Source organism: Fistularia commersonii, chromosome 20 (genome assembly GCF_037954325.1).
Source record: "Fistularia commersonii isolate RoL2024-O1a breed Wild chromosome 20, RoL_Fcom_v1.0, whole genome shotgun sequence".
NCBI classification, from domain to species: Eukaryota; Metazoa; Chordata; class Actinopteri; order Syngnathiformes; family Fistulariidae; genus Fistularia; species Fistularia commersonii.
The window spans coordinates 7,386,776-7,404,463 of NC_141303.1; positions in this window are offsets into that span (position 1 = coordinate 7,386,776).

Below are 17,688 nucleotides of genomic sequence, written 5' to 3' on the forward strand. Positions count from 1 at the left end.
CACGCACACACACACCTCACCGTCTTTCTCTCTCATCAATCCATTTTCCTGTCCCACTGTGGTGTCTCACCTCTGGAGAGCACCTGAGATTTTTTTTTTTCTCGGTCAAATACATTTCTCAAAGTTTCTGTGATATTCTCTGAAACTAAATCAGAACATCACTGTTGCATTTTTTTTTTTTTTTTTTGTTTTCCACCTGGTCGCACCTGCTATTTCTAGCCACCTGCATTTCATTCCATCTGCTCCTCTGCTCTTCCTCTAAGAATGCTAGGGAGAGGTCAAGAGGTTGGCGTGCTCCAGGTTGCCTCTTGGCATCAATATTTCAGGGCTGTGTGAATCCCCTCTTTCACGGAGCAGGTCTTGCTGACTGAAGGTATCTTCAGAACCCAAGGACCAGCTGACGGATGAGCACAAAGCGCCCGTCAAGCTCTAGCGCTGGCAGCATGCACTGTTTGTTTTATGTGTGTGCGTGTGTGTATGTGTGTGTTTGTGTGCGTGCGAGTGTAAGCGGGAGGATAGGGCAGCTCCCCTGCAGTCTCCTTTGTTGAACTAACCTCCAGTTTGAATGGAGTGGACTCTGAGTGACAGAGAAAACTGTAGCGGGCGTAAAGTGAGATATTGACCTCTCAATTGCCGGGGAGTGTGAGATGGGGTAGTAAACCGGTCGGCGCTTGTGCACGAAAGCATCTGAAAGACGCGCGGGTTTTTCGGAGCTTGACAGTCAATCACAATCTGGAATTTGTTGCTTTGTTTCAATTTGTACTTCTTTTGGAAAGTCGGTTTTGAGTTTTTTGTTCCTGCCTGTTGAAGTGAGCGAGCAGGTGAAGCAAGCGCTCACCGCAGTTAGCTGGTCTGGCTGCTCTGTAACATGAAACAAGATTCCCCCCAATGATAATATTCAGTTTCAGCTCTGCTGGCGTGTCCTGTCTGCCCCTGTCCAGAGCCCCTTCCAAGACAAAGGGGGAAGGAGCCTGGCGGGGGAACAGTACCTTCTTGTTATTATGACATGTGGTAACATGAACTCCTTGGAAGACTTCTCCTGTCATCCCAGCCTGAGGTCCTCTTTATTCCACAGGCAGGGGATGTGGAGGTCACGACCTCCCGGACAGATTATGTTGGAACACGCTGCGCTGTGTTGAAACTGACTTCAGCACGTTTATTGGCTAAATTGGTGACAGCTCAATGTGCATATTCCCCCAGGAGGCGGAATACAGATTAGGCCATGGATTGGTTCATTCTTATGGAATTGTACCTGGTCAGTTTTGACTAATGCTGCTATCGGAGTTTGATGAATTCTTTTACTAAAATCAAATGATTGCTTCATTATGGCTGATCCTTTTTTTAACACAAAAATAATGCTCCGTGTCCAATTCAAGTCAATTCAATTAGGGACTGTCTCCTATGTTTAATTGCTGAAATAATGGCAGATGAAAGGCCACTAAATATCTGAATCTATTTGAGTGGCTTATAATAAAGTATGTATGGATATTAAGATGAATAAATATGGATCTTTTATAATGAATCATTTTATAAAACGCCCCAGCTGTGGCTTCCCATTGATCACATGAGGTGTCTCGTGCAGTTAACTGATAATGCCATCATTTATGAGAAATGCAAAGACAAACTCAAACGCCAACACATTGCGCAGCTGTTTTCTCACCTGCTTCAAGCATTTCTTTCCTCAACCACACTTGAATTAATTGCACATAAAAAAGTTCAACTTTAACCAGGATACGGTGGCCGTTAGATTTTCTCCATACAACGTAATGATTTTTGATTGACGTGTAACGTGAATTTTTTCCATATACTTTTTCTGTGCTATTGCTCAGTTTTTCAGACAAAATGTGCCAGTCACACTTAGCCTTTGACAGAACCCTGTGATTTTCTAAAGTCTTGTTTGTTGCACTATTCATATTCTCCCTCTGTCGTCCCCGGCAGGGTTCAAAAGCTCACGCCACAGTGTAGGAGATGACAAGTCTGCCGTGGCAACGGGCAAGCCAAAAAAGTGACAGCGACGTGGCCGCTCGCTCTTGTTAACGAAATAAATAAATGTGCTCTGAAAAGCCAATAAGCGGCAGGCGGGAAGCAGAGCCAAGGATTGCTGCGTCAAAAACAACCGCTTCAGCCATTAATCTCTCTAACTCTCTTAGCCCCTTTCTCACTTTCGCTCTCTCCTCTGAGAGAATTACTGCCATAGATGTATAATTCACAGTGGTTTGGCTTTAGAAGGCAGCGGTTTTGTTGGAAAACATGGTGACAGCCAAGTTAGCGCAACCTCTCATTCGACTCAGCCACCTGTTCACTGGGGAGGGGGCAAAGAGGGATGCTTGATTTATATTTCATCTTTCCTCCCAGTCTAATGACTTTGTTGCACAGTCAGGGCTGGAAATCGTCTCATGTATTAAAGATGACAACTTAAAGGAATCCTAAAGCCCTGACATGATTGAGCACTTAGGTAGACGCTTTCTGTGGTAGTTTAGATTGCTTGTGTCAAGTTCAACTTGTCAGCTTTTAATTCCCTGGACTAACTTATCATTTTGCATCCAATCAGTGTCACTGAGTTTAAAGGCATTGAAAACTTTGTGCCACTATTAAAAAAAATAATAATTAAAAAATGTCAACTTTCTCAGTTCATCATCTCCTTATACTGGTTTCCATCCAATCGAAATGACTTTTCGTCCTGTATGAAAATATTAATGTGGGTTGTTTTCTTTTTTTTTTACAGTAAAACGCAGAGTTTGTTTATGGATGTGTGTATACCTGAGTTGCTGTGGGCCTACACACGAACGCCCGTGTCACTGCCATTTATTAGCGTGGCTTGATTTTTGGAGATGAGGAGGAATAACAAGTTAGGGTTTTGGCAGCCGCGTGCTCTCGCCCATCTGCGCGGCCCCGACATCAGTCTCAGGGTTTCCTCGCCGATGATGAGGGCTGTCAGGGGCTTTTTAACCTCCTAACTGCTGCTCCCCACCGGCCCTAATCACACATTAATGACATCAGGAGGACCCCGGGGCTGGCAGCATTGCTGCTTGCGCAGACAGAGTACTGATGAAGAGGGCAATTACGGACCAGCAAATAGCATAACCTCCACTGATCTGTACAGGGGTTATGGGCTATTAGTGAGCAGGTTACGCACACAAGATACAGCACAGGCTCAAGGAAGGATCTGGTGCTGAGAGTAATTGGGGAGATGTGTGTGTGTGTATGTGTGTGTGTGTGTGTGTGTGTGCATGTAAAACTAGAATCATGTATTAATAGAGGGGAGGTTTTATTATCCTAATTTAAAACCAGTTTGTGATCGCGGTCCGCTGTTTCTTCCTCTGAGGCCGAAGCCTCACCTTTCAGGACGTGAGTCCCGATTGCTATTCAAAAGGGACTCATGTGTAAAGCTTCTGTGAGTGGGAAAACTATTTATATTTTATCAAAATGTCTTTGATTTCACCCAGGCCAACACACACATACACTTACCCCTTCACACACTCGGGCTGCGCTCTCAGTCGTGTCTTTCCTCATTCTGAGATGAGTGAGAGTGTTTGTATGAAATATTAACAAGCCATTTGCTCCTCTGCTCCTCTGTTTGAGAGCTGGATTTTGGCCCTATGTCTCTGGTCCCTCTTTGAGGCCATCTGGTGGGTGTAGGCACCAGGGAGGTTTGCAGGCGGGGGTCCTGTCACCCAAACAGGCCGGCCCAGAAAGCAGCACCACCCTGGGGATCGATATATCCGACCTGCTGGGTGAAAGAGCATCAAAGCCACCCAACCAGCCAGATCACTGTACATACTACGAACGCCGCTGATATTTAAACGCCGCCGCTCGCGATGAGACACTTTTGGAATCCCTCTGAGTCTTTGAACCACTTCTAAATGTTTATTATCGGTGCAGTAATTGCCGTATTTATGTCAACCTTTGTGGTGTGTGAAATGCTGAAACCTTACTTTACTTTAAAAGTGGGGGTTCTTGTTGAAACACCACTTGGAAAATCCGATCTTAAATTATGCAACTCAAAATTGATCTGAAATTATCCTAAAATAATGGTAGCGCAGTTGATACAACATCTGAAACAAACATCTCTCTTTAAAAATCTGCTTCTGACCTAATTAGAAAGTTGTGTATTTTTAGTATTTTTAATGTTTTGAGTAATTAGAACATGGAGACCCTTTCACACAATTGTTCAAAAACTTTGTGGGCTTGCACGCGTTCATGTGCGCGCGCATGTGTGCGTGTTGACATTTGATGTCCTTGTTTTAGGTAATGGATTTGTCCCTGGCAGAGAGGGGCCGGGCAAAAGGCAGTCTTATGGGGCCCCTGGGTTAAGGAAGCTGCATTAGCTGACTGCTAACTGATTACTGATCAGACAGCTGGTACAGGCGCGCACACACATACACACACACACATGCACGCACACACACCTGCACACATACATATGAGCAAACACATACAAACATGCATTTGCAAAAGCACTCACAACTGCACTATTACTGTAATTAAATGCGTCTGAAATGGAAACATACCAATGTAAAGGTCAAGCACAAACAACTACAAGTAATTATATGAGGCTTTAAGAAGCTCTGCACCTAATTCTTTACATTAAAATGCTATGAAATATATAGAGAGATATATTACACCGGTTGTAATCATTTATTTAAGCAGGCATTATACATGCTGTATGACCTAAATGATCCTAAATGATGAAAGCCCCACAGAAAGTATGTCCTGCAGCAAAGATTAGATTTTTAATATAAATAGACAGATGATCTTTAGCGCAGTGATGTTAGAGGGGCTAAAGGGATGTATCATTATCACAATGCATTCTAGATCCTTATTGGGTATCCTTTAGTCAAAAGAACACACACACACAAACACACACTAACAGGATATAACCATGAAACCCAAATACACACTCATCGAGGCACTCTTTCACTGCCTCGCACACACACACACACACACACACACACACACACACACACACACACACACACACACACACACACACACCATCTTGGTCATTCACGGATGGGTGGATGTATGTTAGGATACTGGTGCCATGGGAGTCCATATGTGATGGTGGCTGCACCTGGGGCCTTACAATAAAAATACAGCCATCATCAGAGGTCTTATTCACTGACATGCTGCTGGTCTTCAAACACAGGAAAGCCTCATGTGACCTCCTGGCCCAGAACACTTCTGTCAAACTTGTTGATCATTTTGGTGTGAGATGCATATATTTATCTAATATTTTCCCGAAAAATATATTCTATTAAACTTTTCTTTTCTCTATAAATTAAAGTTTGACATGAAACCATAGGGTGATGAGAAGCACAGTACAGACAAATTGATTTTCTTATATTTCTGGATGAAATGCCCATTCAAGAACTATAGATTTTAAAAATTGATATCAGTAACTTTCCAATTCAATTCTTCTGCTAAATTTCAAGTCATTCAGTCCATGTTTTAGCTTTTAGGTGATACTTGTGAGCAAGGCTTTATTCCTAAAAGTTGGCATCTTTCAACTGCAGACCGTGAACTATGTTAAAGAGTCCAGATAGCCAAAGCATTAAATCCATAAATTGCTCATTGGAAGTGCGACACAACAGAGTAGAATAGATTTAATAGTTTGTTAATGGACAATTTCAGTTTTGGATTACACTCCATGGGAACATCGATGCTGTAAAGCGAACACTAACGATAAAGCTCAAAAGCTCTCTCTCTTTCTCTTTCACTGTCTCTCTCACACACTCTCTACCATCTTTTATCCCCATCATTTGTGTTCTCTCTTTCTCTCACTTTTTCCTCTCATTTTCACACATAACTGAATTGATAAGAGAACAAAACTCAAATTTCTATTAGTGTTGTGAATGTTTGCTCAGCAAAGAGTGCTTAATAGCAAATATATCTGTGGTGTGCGTGTGTGTGTGTGCATGTGTGTGTGTGTGTGTGTGTGTGTGTGTGTGTGTGTGTGTGTGTGTGTGTGTGTGTGTGTGTGTGTGTGTGTGTGTGTGTGCGTGCGCGCACACGTATGCAGAAGCATATGTGTGTATTGGACACAAACAGATTCCAACCTTTGTAATTGTGAAAATAAGACAGACTGAGGTGTTAACATCATTATTGCACGTTTCTTCCTATGAAATAAAGCTTTGTTTTCTCTCTTGCCTTCACAATGGGAATACCATAATCCCAGATTAAAGTGGATGGGTTAGAGCATACACACAGAGACACAATGAGCCTTTTGTGTTTGTCTTTTTGCGTGTGTATATGCATTTGTGTGTATGAAAGCATTATTGTTTACCGTGCATCTTAAACACCTGCAGTCGGGGGGAGGAATTTTCCCATGCTTTTCATTTAGCACCAATGGCATCCTAAAAAACAGACACGTGACAACACCAGCAGATATGTGGGATTTTGATAAAATGACACGGGAACTAGAATGTCTTTCTGTTCAATTTGGCAATCTCCACCATGGCCTGAATTTTCCAATTACATAACTGATGATACACATGCATTTCTGATGTTGGTGCAGTTTCTATGACCTCTTGTCAGCTGACAATGATGGAGATTTTACTTAACCAGGTCTATATGGGGTCTCCCTGGTCTTTTGCAGGGGCTAAGGCCCCATCTAACACTCATAGTTCTTGTTCAGTCATGCAAGAGAATCTGTGGCTCAGAGAGCTGGCTGACAAAAAAGCAGCTCACAAGTTGCACACTGTGACAGATGTCCTGTGGAAGATTTCTCCATCCTTCTCCCCCATCCAGCCTCCATCTCTGATAATCAAGCACTACTCATTTCCAAGTTGGAGGAAAAAGGCGAGAGGTGTTCCTCGTCTGTGTAACCTACTTCCCCATTGACACCTATGTGAATGGGTTTGTTAGTAGCCATTCATCAGGCAAAAAAACCTTTGCTGCTTGAAAAAACAGAAAAAAGTAAATGTTTCACTGGTATAAGCTCACTGATATGTGCCAAACAATTCGTATCAATCTAATGAGACAGAAATTTTACCAAAAATATATACAAATAAGTCATAAAAATCACCAAAACATTATATTTGTCAAGAATTAGTTTTAGTTCACCTTCAGTTAAACTGCATGCTTTTACCAATTATCGCTGTCTCAAATGATGTCTTCTCATGGTTTCACACCAGAAGGTTATTTTAATATTCTCTATTAATACCTAAACTTTTGAGCTCCTCTTTTTTGAGAAAATAATATGAATAAATCAAAAATTGCCAAACTCTAAGATGGGTATTTTGACTTGATGTGCTTCCCCTTCTTTACCCATGTATTTTTCAAATGTCTCTTTTGTGTTTTCAACCAAGAATGACGGGAATATGTTGACAGAACTCTGACAGTTTTATTTGTAAAACACCCTACAATCAATTAATTCCTTCATTCATTAACTGACAATAGAATAATAGTTTGTAGAATGTGTAGATGCAGCACACATCTCTTGTTGAAAAGGCATCCTTGTTATTGCTATAGTTTATTTTGACGCTGAGATTAATTGAGAAAAATAAAAAATATTAACATGATGAAAAATACAAGAAATGGAGAAAGCGTCAAAAGCGTTTTAAAGCTCACTTCTCAATTACTTTGAAACAGCCCTTGCTTTGACAGGACTCTATCAGTCTATAAGTGAATTCATGCAAAGAATGTGAGGGAAACCATGACACCTTTTTCACATTTTTACCCTAAAAGAAAACACGGCTGCTTTGTGTTTTATGCTCTGGAGTTAATTGACTGAGGGATCAAACCTAAAACTGATGTGTAGCAAAAAAAAAAAAAAGAGAGAGAAATTCAGGGAAATTCAATGACAGCTACATCAGGCCACCAATAACCAGAGAACTCTGATGTCTGGTCATCCTTTGAAAAAGAAAACACAATTTCTTTCATATAAGATACTGATGTGTAACAAATGCAAATTAGAAGTATCCATGGTTCATAACGTTTACAGCAAGGGGCCAATCCTGATGTTCTCTGTTTTCCTAGCACAGTCAGATGTTCTGGAAAGCGTTCTCTTAACAGACTCCTCAATCATGGGTTAATGTCAGGGTTATTTAATATTGGTCAATAGTCATCATTTATTTTTTCCCAGTGCTAGTATTTTATTCCAGTGACTCCATTAATATATAGTTCTGTCTTAAATTATATCTCAACTGGTAATAACAAACATTTTACGGGGTGCATCTTATTCACATATCTCACTAATACTATGTTGGCTTTTTTTTGTTGTTAATGGATTAGTTTGGTTGACTATAGTTTCTGTATAGAGACGATAGCCATCTGTCACAAAGGCTGGAATCGAGGCCTTGCGGTAACTAACTCCTCCATGGCATTTGCAGTGAGAATGATCAATCAGCCAGATGAAGGGAGGGAGTCTTTAGATGAAGAGAAATTAAACGTAGGGAGGTAGCAGCAAAGGGGAGGAGGGAGTCTCTTAAATAAAGAGAAATTAAACAGATGAAGTGGATGGTGTCTTTAAATACTGCTCAGCCACTGTACTGCCTCCCTCATCCTTTAATGTAATGAGAAGAGGCGGAATAAAAGGTTTGAACCTCGGATGAAAAGGTGATGGCGCTTTTTATTCTTCTTTTTTCACTGAGTGGTGAAAGCCTTATCCTAATGTAGATTGGATGTTAAATCTGAATCACAGAAGGGTGAAGCTTTAGAGTCTGCTCACCTCGTTTCACTTGTCCCAGCAAAGGGTGAGAGGAGACTGTATGTTCTGATGAAGGCAGACAGCAAGAGACAGAGATCTCACCGCTCAAGTCTTGATGCTGTACTCGGGTGCAAAAAGTGTAAAACCTCAAAACTGGTTCAAAAGAGTAGTTTGGCATGTCTCTCTCTCTCTCTCTCTCTCTCTCTCTCTCTCTCTCTCTCTCTCTCACACACACACACACACACACACACACAGTTTTCAGTGTATCACAATGTCTTTTCATCTCTACTTTACTGAATTTGAGCATAAATACCATTTGTTGGTCAAGTAGGTCATTAAAGAATGACAGAGAAGAAAAATCTGTTATGTGTGTGTGTGTGTGTGTGGGTGGGTGTGTGTGTGTGTGCGTGCGTGTGTGAGTGTGCATTTTCTCTGCAATAATAATCCCTATGAAATCCAGATTTCTCAATCCGGTAGCTCAAGCTGACACTTTAAATAAAATCATTCTAATCCCACATGGTAAGAGAAATGAAAAAAAAAAGAGATTAACATGAGGGGGGTGCGGGTGTGACCACCAACCATCCCATTTCTCAATTTTCACTTTTCTTCTCGTACGTGAATGCCTGTCTCCTCATCAATTGGAATTTTCCTCTGTCGGGAATTTTCAAAATACACATGTGGAGATGTGTCCAGGTGTGCTTTGAAACTTGTATGTTTGTGTGCAGGTGTGTATGTGTATGTGTATGTGTATGTGTATGTGTATGTGTATGTGTATGTGTATGTGTATGTGTATGTGTGGTGTGTATGTGTATGTGTATGTGTGTGGTGTGTGGTGTGTATGTGTGTGGTGTGTGTGTGTTTGTGCATATACATGAATGTATGAATGTGTGCTCCGATGTATGGTCATTTTGTCATCAGTCCCTTTACCATGCACACACACACACACACACACACACATGAAAATACACTAAAATGAGTTCTCAGAAAAAGTCTCAGAAAACTTGACCCATGTTGTTTCAGTTAGTGGATGAAAATGAGGTAAACAAGAATACATCAGTGGCAGAAACATTATCGAAGAAAGCTCGGTTGCTATCATTGTTTTCATACCCAAACGAACATTATCTTATCAAAATAATACTAATGATAAGGCTTTTACTGCAACTGGATTTCAATCCCGATTTGCTCCAGTATACGAAGATCTGTGGTGAGGAGAGATAGAAGTTCTTTTAATGTTAATTTTGAACTTCAATTAAATGTCGAAATGTGAAAGTGTGAAAAAAGTCAAAACAAAAATCCTAACCTGTTACATTTTCTGTTGCTTGGCTGGGGACCAATTTTATCGCTTTTTTTGACATCAAAAGTCCCTGACGTCGTGACTGTAATTCCGTTGCCCTAATTTTCAAATTATTTCTCTCTCCATATATATATATACAGTCTCAACCCCAGAATCAAATTCCTAGTTTTGAAGCTGCAGGAAGTAACTATCAAAAAAGCAAAGTTGTTGGTGAATGAAGCGTTTAAAAAATTCAGACCAGAATTTTTTTTTTAGCAACTTTTCTGCAAGTTGGGAACTTTTAAAACCACTTCCTACCTTTGCAGCCATGATTGTCCCTTCACTTTTGCAAAGTATTTACCACCTACCTTGGAAGGATACATCATCCATCGTCTGACGCTTTTCCTGCTCTCAGGGTCGCTGGGGATGCCAGAGTCTATCCCAGCTGTTATCAAGCGAGAGGCAGGTACACTCTATACAGGTTGCCAGTCAATCACACACAATCATTCACTCCTTCATTCAGGGCAATTTTTCCCAATTTTCTTCCAATTAACCTGCTGTATGTTCTTGGACTATGGGTGGAAACTGGTGAACCCGGAGGAAACCCACGCTGACATAGGGGAGAACATGCAAACTCCACACAGAAAGGTCCCCAAATGTAAATTTTTTTCTCTCCCCTGACAGACAGGCATATTATACTTTGGTAATAATATATAAATGTTACAGAGCTTTCTTTTATTTTTTCTACATTGCTGAGAATGCATTCATGATGTACTGATGACACAACAATGGGAATGTTTAATTATAAAAGAAAAACAAGGAATTATCATTTTGATATATACATGACAATTATTTTAAGTCTACCAAAAAAATTGTTCTCAGTTTATCAGTTTATGATTAATCCCTTGCCTCGCACATGAACTTAAGTGACATCCCATTCCTAATCCATAGGGTTCAACATGACGTCGGTCCACCCTTTGCAGCTATAACAGCTTCAACTCTCCTGGGAAGGCTTTCCACGGGGTTCAGAAGTGTTTTTATGGGAATTTTTGACCATTCTTCAAGAAGCGCATTTGTCAGATCACACATTGATGTTGGATGAGAAAGCCTGACTCTGAGTCTCCGCTCTAATTGATCCCAAAGGTGTTCGATCGGGTTGAGGCTGGGACTCTGTGCAGGCCAGTCAAGTTCATCCGCACCAGACTCTGTCATCCATGTCTTAATGGACCTTGCTTTGCACACTGGTGCACAGTCATGTTGGGAAAGGAAGGGACCAGCTCCAAACTGTTCCCACAAAGTTGGGAGTATGGAATTGTCTGAAATGTCTTAGTTTGCTGAAACTTTCAGAGTTCCTTTCGCTGGAGTCCAGTGGCAGAGTGCTTTACACCGCTGTTTGCGACGCTTTGTATTGCACTTGGTGATGTGTGGCTTGGATGCAGCTGCTCGGCCATTGAAACCCATTCTATGAATCTTTCTACGTACTGTTCTTGAGCTAATCTGAAGGTCACATAAAGTTTGGAGGGATGTAGTGACTGACTGCAGAAAGGTTGGCAATCTCTTTGCACTATGCACCTCAGCATCCGCTGACCCCGCTCCATTAGTTTACATGGCCTGCCACTTCGTGAATGTGTTGCTGTCGTTCCTAAACACTTCCATGTTCTTATAATACATATAACAGTTGACTGTGGAATATATAGGAGCGAAGAAATTTCACGACTGGATTTGTTGCACAGGTGGCATCCTATCACAGCTCCACACTGGAATTCACTGAGCTCCTGAGAGCGACCCATTCTTTCACAAATGTTTGTAAAAACAGTCTGCATGCCAAGGTGCTTGATTTTATACACCTGTGGTCATGGAAGTGATTGGAACACCTAATTCTGATTATTTGGATGGGTGAGCAAATACTTTTGGCCATATAGTGTATTTCTTTCCCCTGCGGGAGATCCTTTGCCATTTTTCGTTATCTTACCACTAGATGTCATACATGAAGATGAATGTATTCTTCATTAACCTGCAATTATGATAGGCTTTTAAGTGTAGTGTATTGTTATTAACCCAACCTGTTTCTACCCTATTTGTCCCTGACTGTTTACCCTATATTTTCTGTTAAGTGTAGTGCAATGAGCATTTATGTACTATTTGTGTAATGTTGTGTTAGAGGAGCTCTCATCCAACAATATTAGTTGCCAGTGGGGGGGTTCTAGTGTGGTGTGTTATTTTTTCTTATCTTCTATCCAATTGATTGCCGTGAGGTTGAATCTTTCAGACGGTGTGAACAATGCTATATTATTTTGAAATGATGAGAAGAGCTCACAACAAGAGGAGGAGGAGGAGGCTAAACTATGCTTGGGAGAAGAGTGGACAGGTGCTTCAGGCTCCTTTAATACTGCACGATACTACATGTCTGGGAGGATGCAGGTCGGCCTGCATGATGAGCACGGATGAGACTGTAGTATCTCTTATTGATAAAATTGTGAATCGACTTTTTGGGGCTTTAACGATCAAGTGAGGCTGATCATCTGAGCACTCATGTACCATCCATTCAAACTGTAGAGTAGCTTTATTGATGTTTTCTCTAAAATAGGACATTGGATTTCAGGTAAAAATGATACTTTTGACAGTTAAGAGCAAGCCGTAAAGAGACAATTGATCGCGTTAGTTAAAAACCTCGGTGGCACAGTGGCTCTGTAGTTTGTGCTTCTGCTTCCAGAAAGAAGGTTCCTGTTTCAGTTCAAACAGGAACTCTGTGTAGAGTTTATATGTTCTCCCCGTGTTTGCGTGGGTTTCCGCCCACAGTCCAAAAACATGCAGCAGGTTCATTGAAACAAATGTGTGAATGTGAGAGGCATTGTTTGTTTGTCTTGTCTCTATATGTGTCCCGGTGATCCACTGGCGACTGACCAAGGTGTACCCCAGCTTTTGCTCAAGGCCAGCTGGGATGGGCTCCAGCCCCTCTGCACCCTGAATGAAGGATAAGCGTTAGAGATAATTAATGAAAAAACGTAGGAAGTTACTGAATATTGCATGTCACAGCTTGTCAATTGAAACAATATCAGCAACACCAAAACCTTTACTTGCCCATTTGTAATGGAACCACTGTCAATGCTTATGCCCATTCTAATATTTATACCAAAACTAACACCAATACCAATACCAATACCAATACTAATAATAATACTAATTTAATTGGTATTTAGCCAGCAGTAATATGTTATAATATGTAATATAATGTAATATAATGATTATATGTTATCATAGCTATTATGACAGAGGTTTTTAAAAATGACCACTTTAACTGAAAATAGAACACAACACAGTCAACCCCAGGTGGTCATTCTCACACCATTATCGCAAATTCTATATGGAAGTCTAACAAAGTGCAAGTTTCTATAAATACTCTTTCCCCACAAATAGCACAGCAAAAGCAGAGATATGATTGCAAACACCTCGTAATCACTGTTTTTACTGCTAATCCAGCTCTTGTCCTCATCCTTCCTGCTTGCTCCTCACTTTATCTCTCCATCTCTGCCTCACTCTGTTGACCTTTCACCATGCGCTCAAGCTCTGTCACCTCATCTCCATCTCAGCTTTTCATTTAGACGTTTCCCTCAAAGCGCGCTATTCTCCTCACTTTGTGTTAACCCCTCTCCCACACACACTTTACCACCATATGATTCATTTGCTATCTTTCTATCACCGCCCGTTTTGGCAATCTCTCCCTCCATCCACCTCTTAAGTATGTCTTTTTTTCTCCTTCTCCCCTCCATCTCCGCCAACATCCCTTCCTTTTAAAGGATAATCTATAACTAAGTGGTGCAGCACTTCACTCTCTCCCATGTCCTTTTAGCTGACCATCTAATCGGGATTCTCTGCCGAAGCCCCAGAAAGACAAGCAGAGCAAGCGAGTCGGCAAAGCCCGGAATGGCTGTCCTAAACTGGGTCAAGACAAGGCCAGTGCCAGAGTCTCGTGGGGATGAGATGGGACTCGTGTCATGGAGAAGAGGCTGGTTGCCAGAAAAGTTGGAGAGAGATCACCAGAACAGATGGTTGTCATCCCTCTGTCTATATGTCTATCTGCCTTCAAGCCTCTTCAAACTAACATGACCCCCCACTTCACAAGTGAGAGACACAAATCAGTCCGCTAGTTACTGACAAAAGAGACCATAGCGATTTTATAACGGCATATAAAGAAAGCTAAAACTGATTTTGCTCAAGGGCTGCATTCGCATAGGACACTTATGTACACGGGTTGTGCTGAATACACAAAATTCATTATGCCTCCTTACTTGAAAGAAAAGAAGGCCTTAGTCAGGCTGCATACACATATACTCCTCTTTTTTCCGATGTGCTTTTTACAGGTCATTGGGTGAATAAAGCTGCAGTTACTTTCCTTTGGGAGGTGTCAGTGACAGGCAGGGTGACCACAATAAACTTCCATACAGGAAGAGGAGATTCCTGCAAGCTAAGGGCCATGAGAATCAAGGAATGCCCCCCCAAGCATCACTTGTGCAGTGTCTGAAAACAGTGGCGAGTGTTTCTTAAGTTTTATATGAAGAGAGTAGAGTTGTGGGTGAGTTATACAAGTGATACAGTGAGTGGGCATTAAAGTGAAGCTTGAAGTTAAATTACACAATAAGAAAATGTCACATAAAGTCCAATAAAACAACAGCCTTGATTGAGGCTGTCTTTTTATCATCATCTATACTACTTGTGTGGTAGACAGGATCATGGAGGGGCTAGCGCCAATCCTGGCCACCGGGCCAAATATAGAAACATACAACCAGTCACTCTCCAATTCCCACTTGGGAAGAATTTACAGTCTTCAATGGACTTCCATGAGCACGGGGAGAACATGTGAATTATACACAGACAGGCCCCAGTTGGCCACTTTACTCAACACTGTTACCTACTTACTTTGGCGTGAGAGCACTAACCACTACAACAGCATGCTAATATGTATTCAAAATATAAAGAGCAACTGCACCAAATTAAATTTCTACAAATATCCTGTAGACTGTGCCATTTTTATAATAATTAGTGTCTTTATTTTTGCCCATTTTTAATTTTTTCAGTGTTTAACATAGAAATACACCAAGCACAAGTCTTGTGAATTTGTAATTTCCCTGCGAACCATTCACTGTCACTGTAAACCTCATTGCAGTGCATTATCTAATTCTTCATGGGACTTTTAGAGGGAATGGGCATAATGCCTACACATTAATACATTTGTGTAAAACTGAACGCTGACAACTCAATGCAAATGAAGAGTGTCTCGCTTAGTGTGTCAAATATGCAAAGGACATAAACAAACTGTTACCGAAGCAAAATACAGCAGTACTTTCCATAGCCCAACCGATGCGCACCAGTTGCTGTTCTGGTTTGAAATCTCCTAATTTACAAAGTTATTGTCCAAACAGCCAACAGGTATTCAAATGTTAGGCCCATCAAGCATCTGATTTTGTGAAGCACTGCATTGTCAAATAGTAGTTAATACATAGCTCATATCCTAACGGTGGTGTCTTATACATAAATAAGTCAAAATTATCTGTAAAATTTTACATTTGGAAACAAATTAAAAATGATCTGATGATATGAGCTACAAAATGCATCGTAAGTTGAAAATTAATTGAAAAATTCAATTTTCCTCTGATTTCCTCTGGAACACTCCAATAACTAAAAGCAGGAAAATATACAATTTCAAAACTAGAAAATGATCAGTCATATTTACACTTCTGTGTTTTTTCTCCTCAGAGGAATTGGCCTGGATGACCTCGATGCAAAATCTCGAGGAACGTCAGACGGTCGGTCGAGAAAAGGTCCGTGTCAAACACTTAGAGGACAGAAGAGGGGGGCATTATTCTTAGAGCAGTTATTCCTACTAGGAAACAAAAGAGATAACACTCTATTATGGCACTCGCTGAACACTGGCTCTGCACCGGCACAGGTGTCAGTGGGGCTCATTTATAGTCAGGTTAGCCCATGGTTAAGGAATGAGGCTGCGGTGGAACATTTGCATACTGGACACACACAACATGCAGCTCAGTGAAAGAAGCTGCTTATGCATGTATAAAGAGAAGATTACTGAATCTTCTAAGAACTGCGCCGTGTGTGTCAGTGTGCGTATGAGAGTATGAGAGAGGCAGAAAGAGAGAGCGAGAACAGTGAGATGTATGACAATGATGCCGCAAATAGACACATGCCTCTCTATTCTTATCCTCTCAAGGCTCCTCTGGTGTTCTGCTGGATGTACCCTGGCGGTCAGGGGGGAGATTTGGACCTGTGTGTTGGAGCTTGTGCGCTGGTGTGAGCACACACTTTCATACAAGGAGTCATTTTGTTACGAAATCATTATTCCACACGTGGAACGTGTCTCATTCTTCTGACAAAATGGCTTGTCAAATTAAAAGACACTGTTGCATATCACTGAATTTACTGGCAAACCTGAGCATTTCACTTGGAAATTAAATTTGAGAGGAAGTCATCATTTGAGTGGATTCACGCCAAGCAACACACACCGGGGTTTTCTTTTCCAAAGTGGGTTTTGTCCGGTTTTGTCTATAATAAGACTTTCAAGGGGAATGCCAAGAACCCAACATGCCGGATTGTTTGCTTTGCTTCTCCCTCTGAAGCGGTTAAAACCAAGGGAAATAACTACCTGATAACCCAACTCTTCACACATTCTTTTTTCTTTGTTCACCTTTATGTCTCCGTTGGGTGGTGAGGGTATTTAATGCTCTATTATGGGCCTGTACTCTTGGCTCCTATGGTCAGGCTGTAAAATCCTCTCCCTTTCTTTCCAGAAATATTATACTTCCTCCAGAGGGGGTCATGGAGGAAAGTGCGCTTTCTAAGCCAAATTCGGCACACCCTAAGGTATGGAGAGTAAAGGGACCTGAATGGCCCAAGGCACCTGAACCAAGCCGGCACACGACAGGATGAGGGTGTTGGCATCCTCCTGTTAAATGCTTGCTTCCTGCTGTTTTGCTGTTCTTTCTCTCTTCTTCTCCATTTTTTTTTTCATCTACTCTCATCCCATTCTCCAAGCAGGAAGTCATTGGATGGAAAAGAGTGAAATTATGGCAAGCACGAGTACATGTGTTGGTCCAAACAAGCACAGCCCTGCCTGAACATCCACAGCAGCGGTTAATGATCCTAAAGATAGCCAGAAATGGAGGAGCAACACTAACAGGGATGGAGCGAGAGACGGAGGAAGGTAGGAGGTGTTAAGTTGGCATGGGGTGAAGGGTCTTCTCCTGGGTCATGCTCGGAGGCCGACAGGCAGCACGAGAGGCAGGATGTTATGGTTTATTCAGCCCAGGAGTGGGGGCCATGTGGACAAGGTGCGCCTTGCCCTCAGCACCAACATCAGTGTGATTTATAGCTGCGCTGGCAGACACTCCTGTCCATAGGGAAGTCTTTGAAAATGCCGGGAGTATGTGCGTGCGTGTGTGTGTGTGTGTATAGGTCTGTTTATGCACTTTGTGTATTGCCGTGTGTGTCTGTATCTAGGCACGGTCTGCTTTACTTGTGCGCACCATCTTAAGTATGCGTGTCCAAAGTATTTTCATAAGCTGTTGGTCATTAACCTGTGGTCAGAGTACACTCATGCATGGCCCTACAGAGGATACATGGTCAAGCTACTCTGATTAATAACAAAGAGTACACACACCGCAAATATGCATTGAAACGTTGGCTGTGCATCAGTACCAGATGACTTTCACTCTGTTGACTCTTCACATCTATCATCAAAAGGTTTACCGCT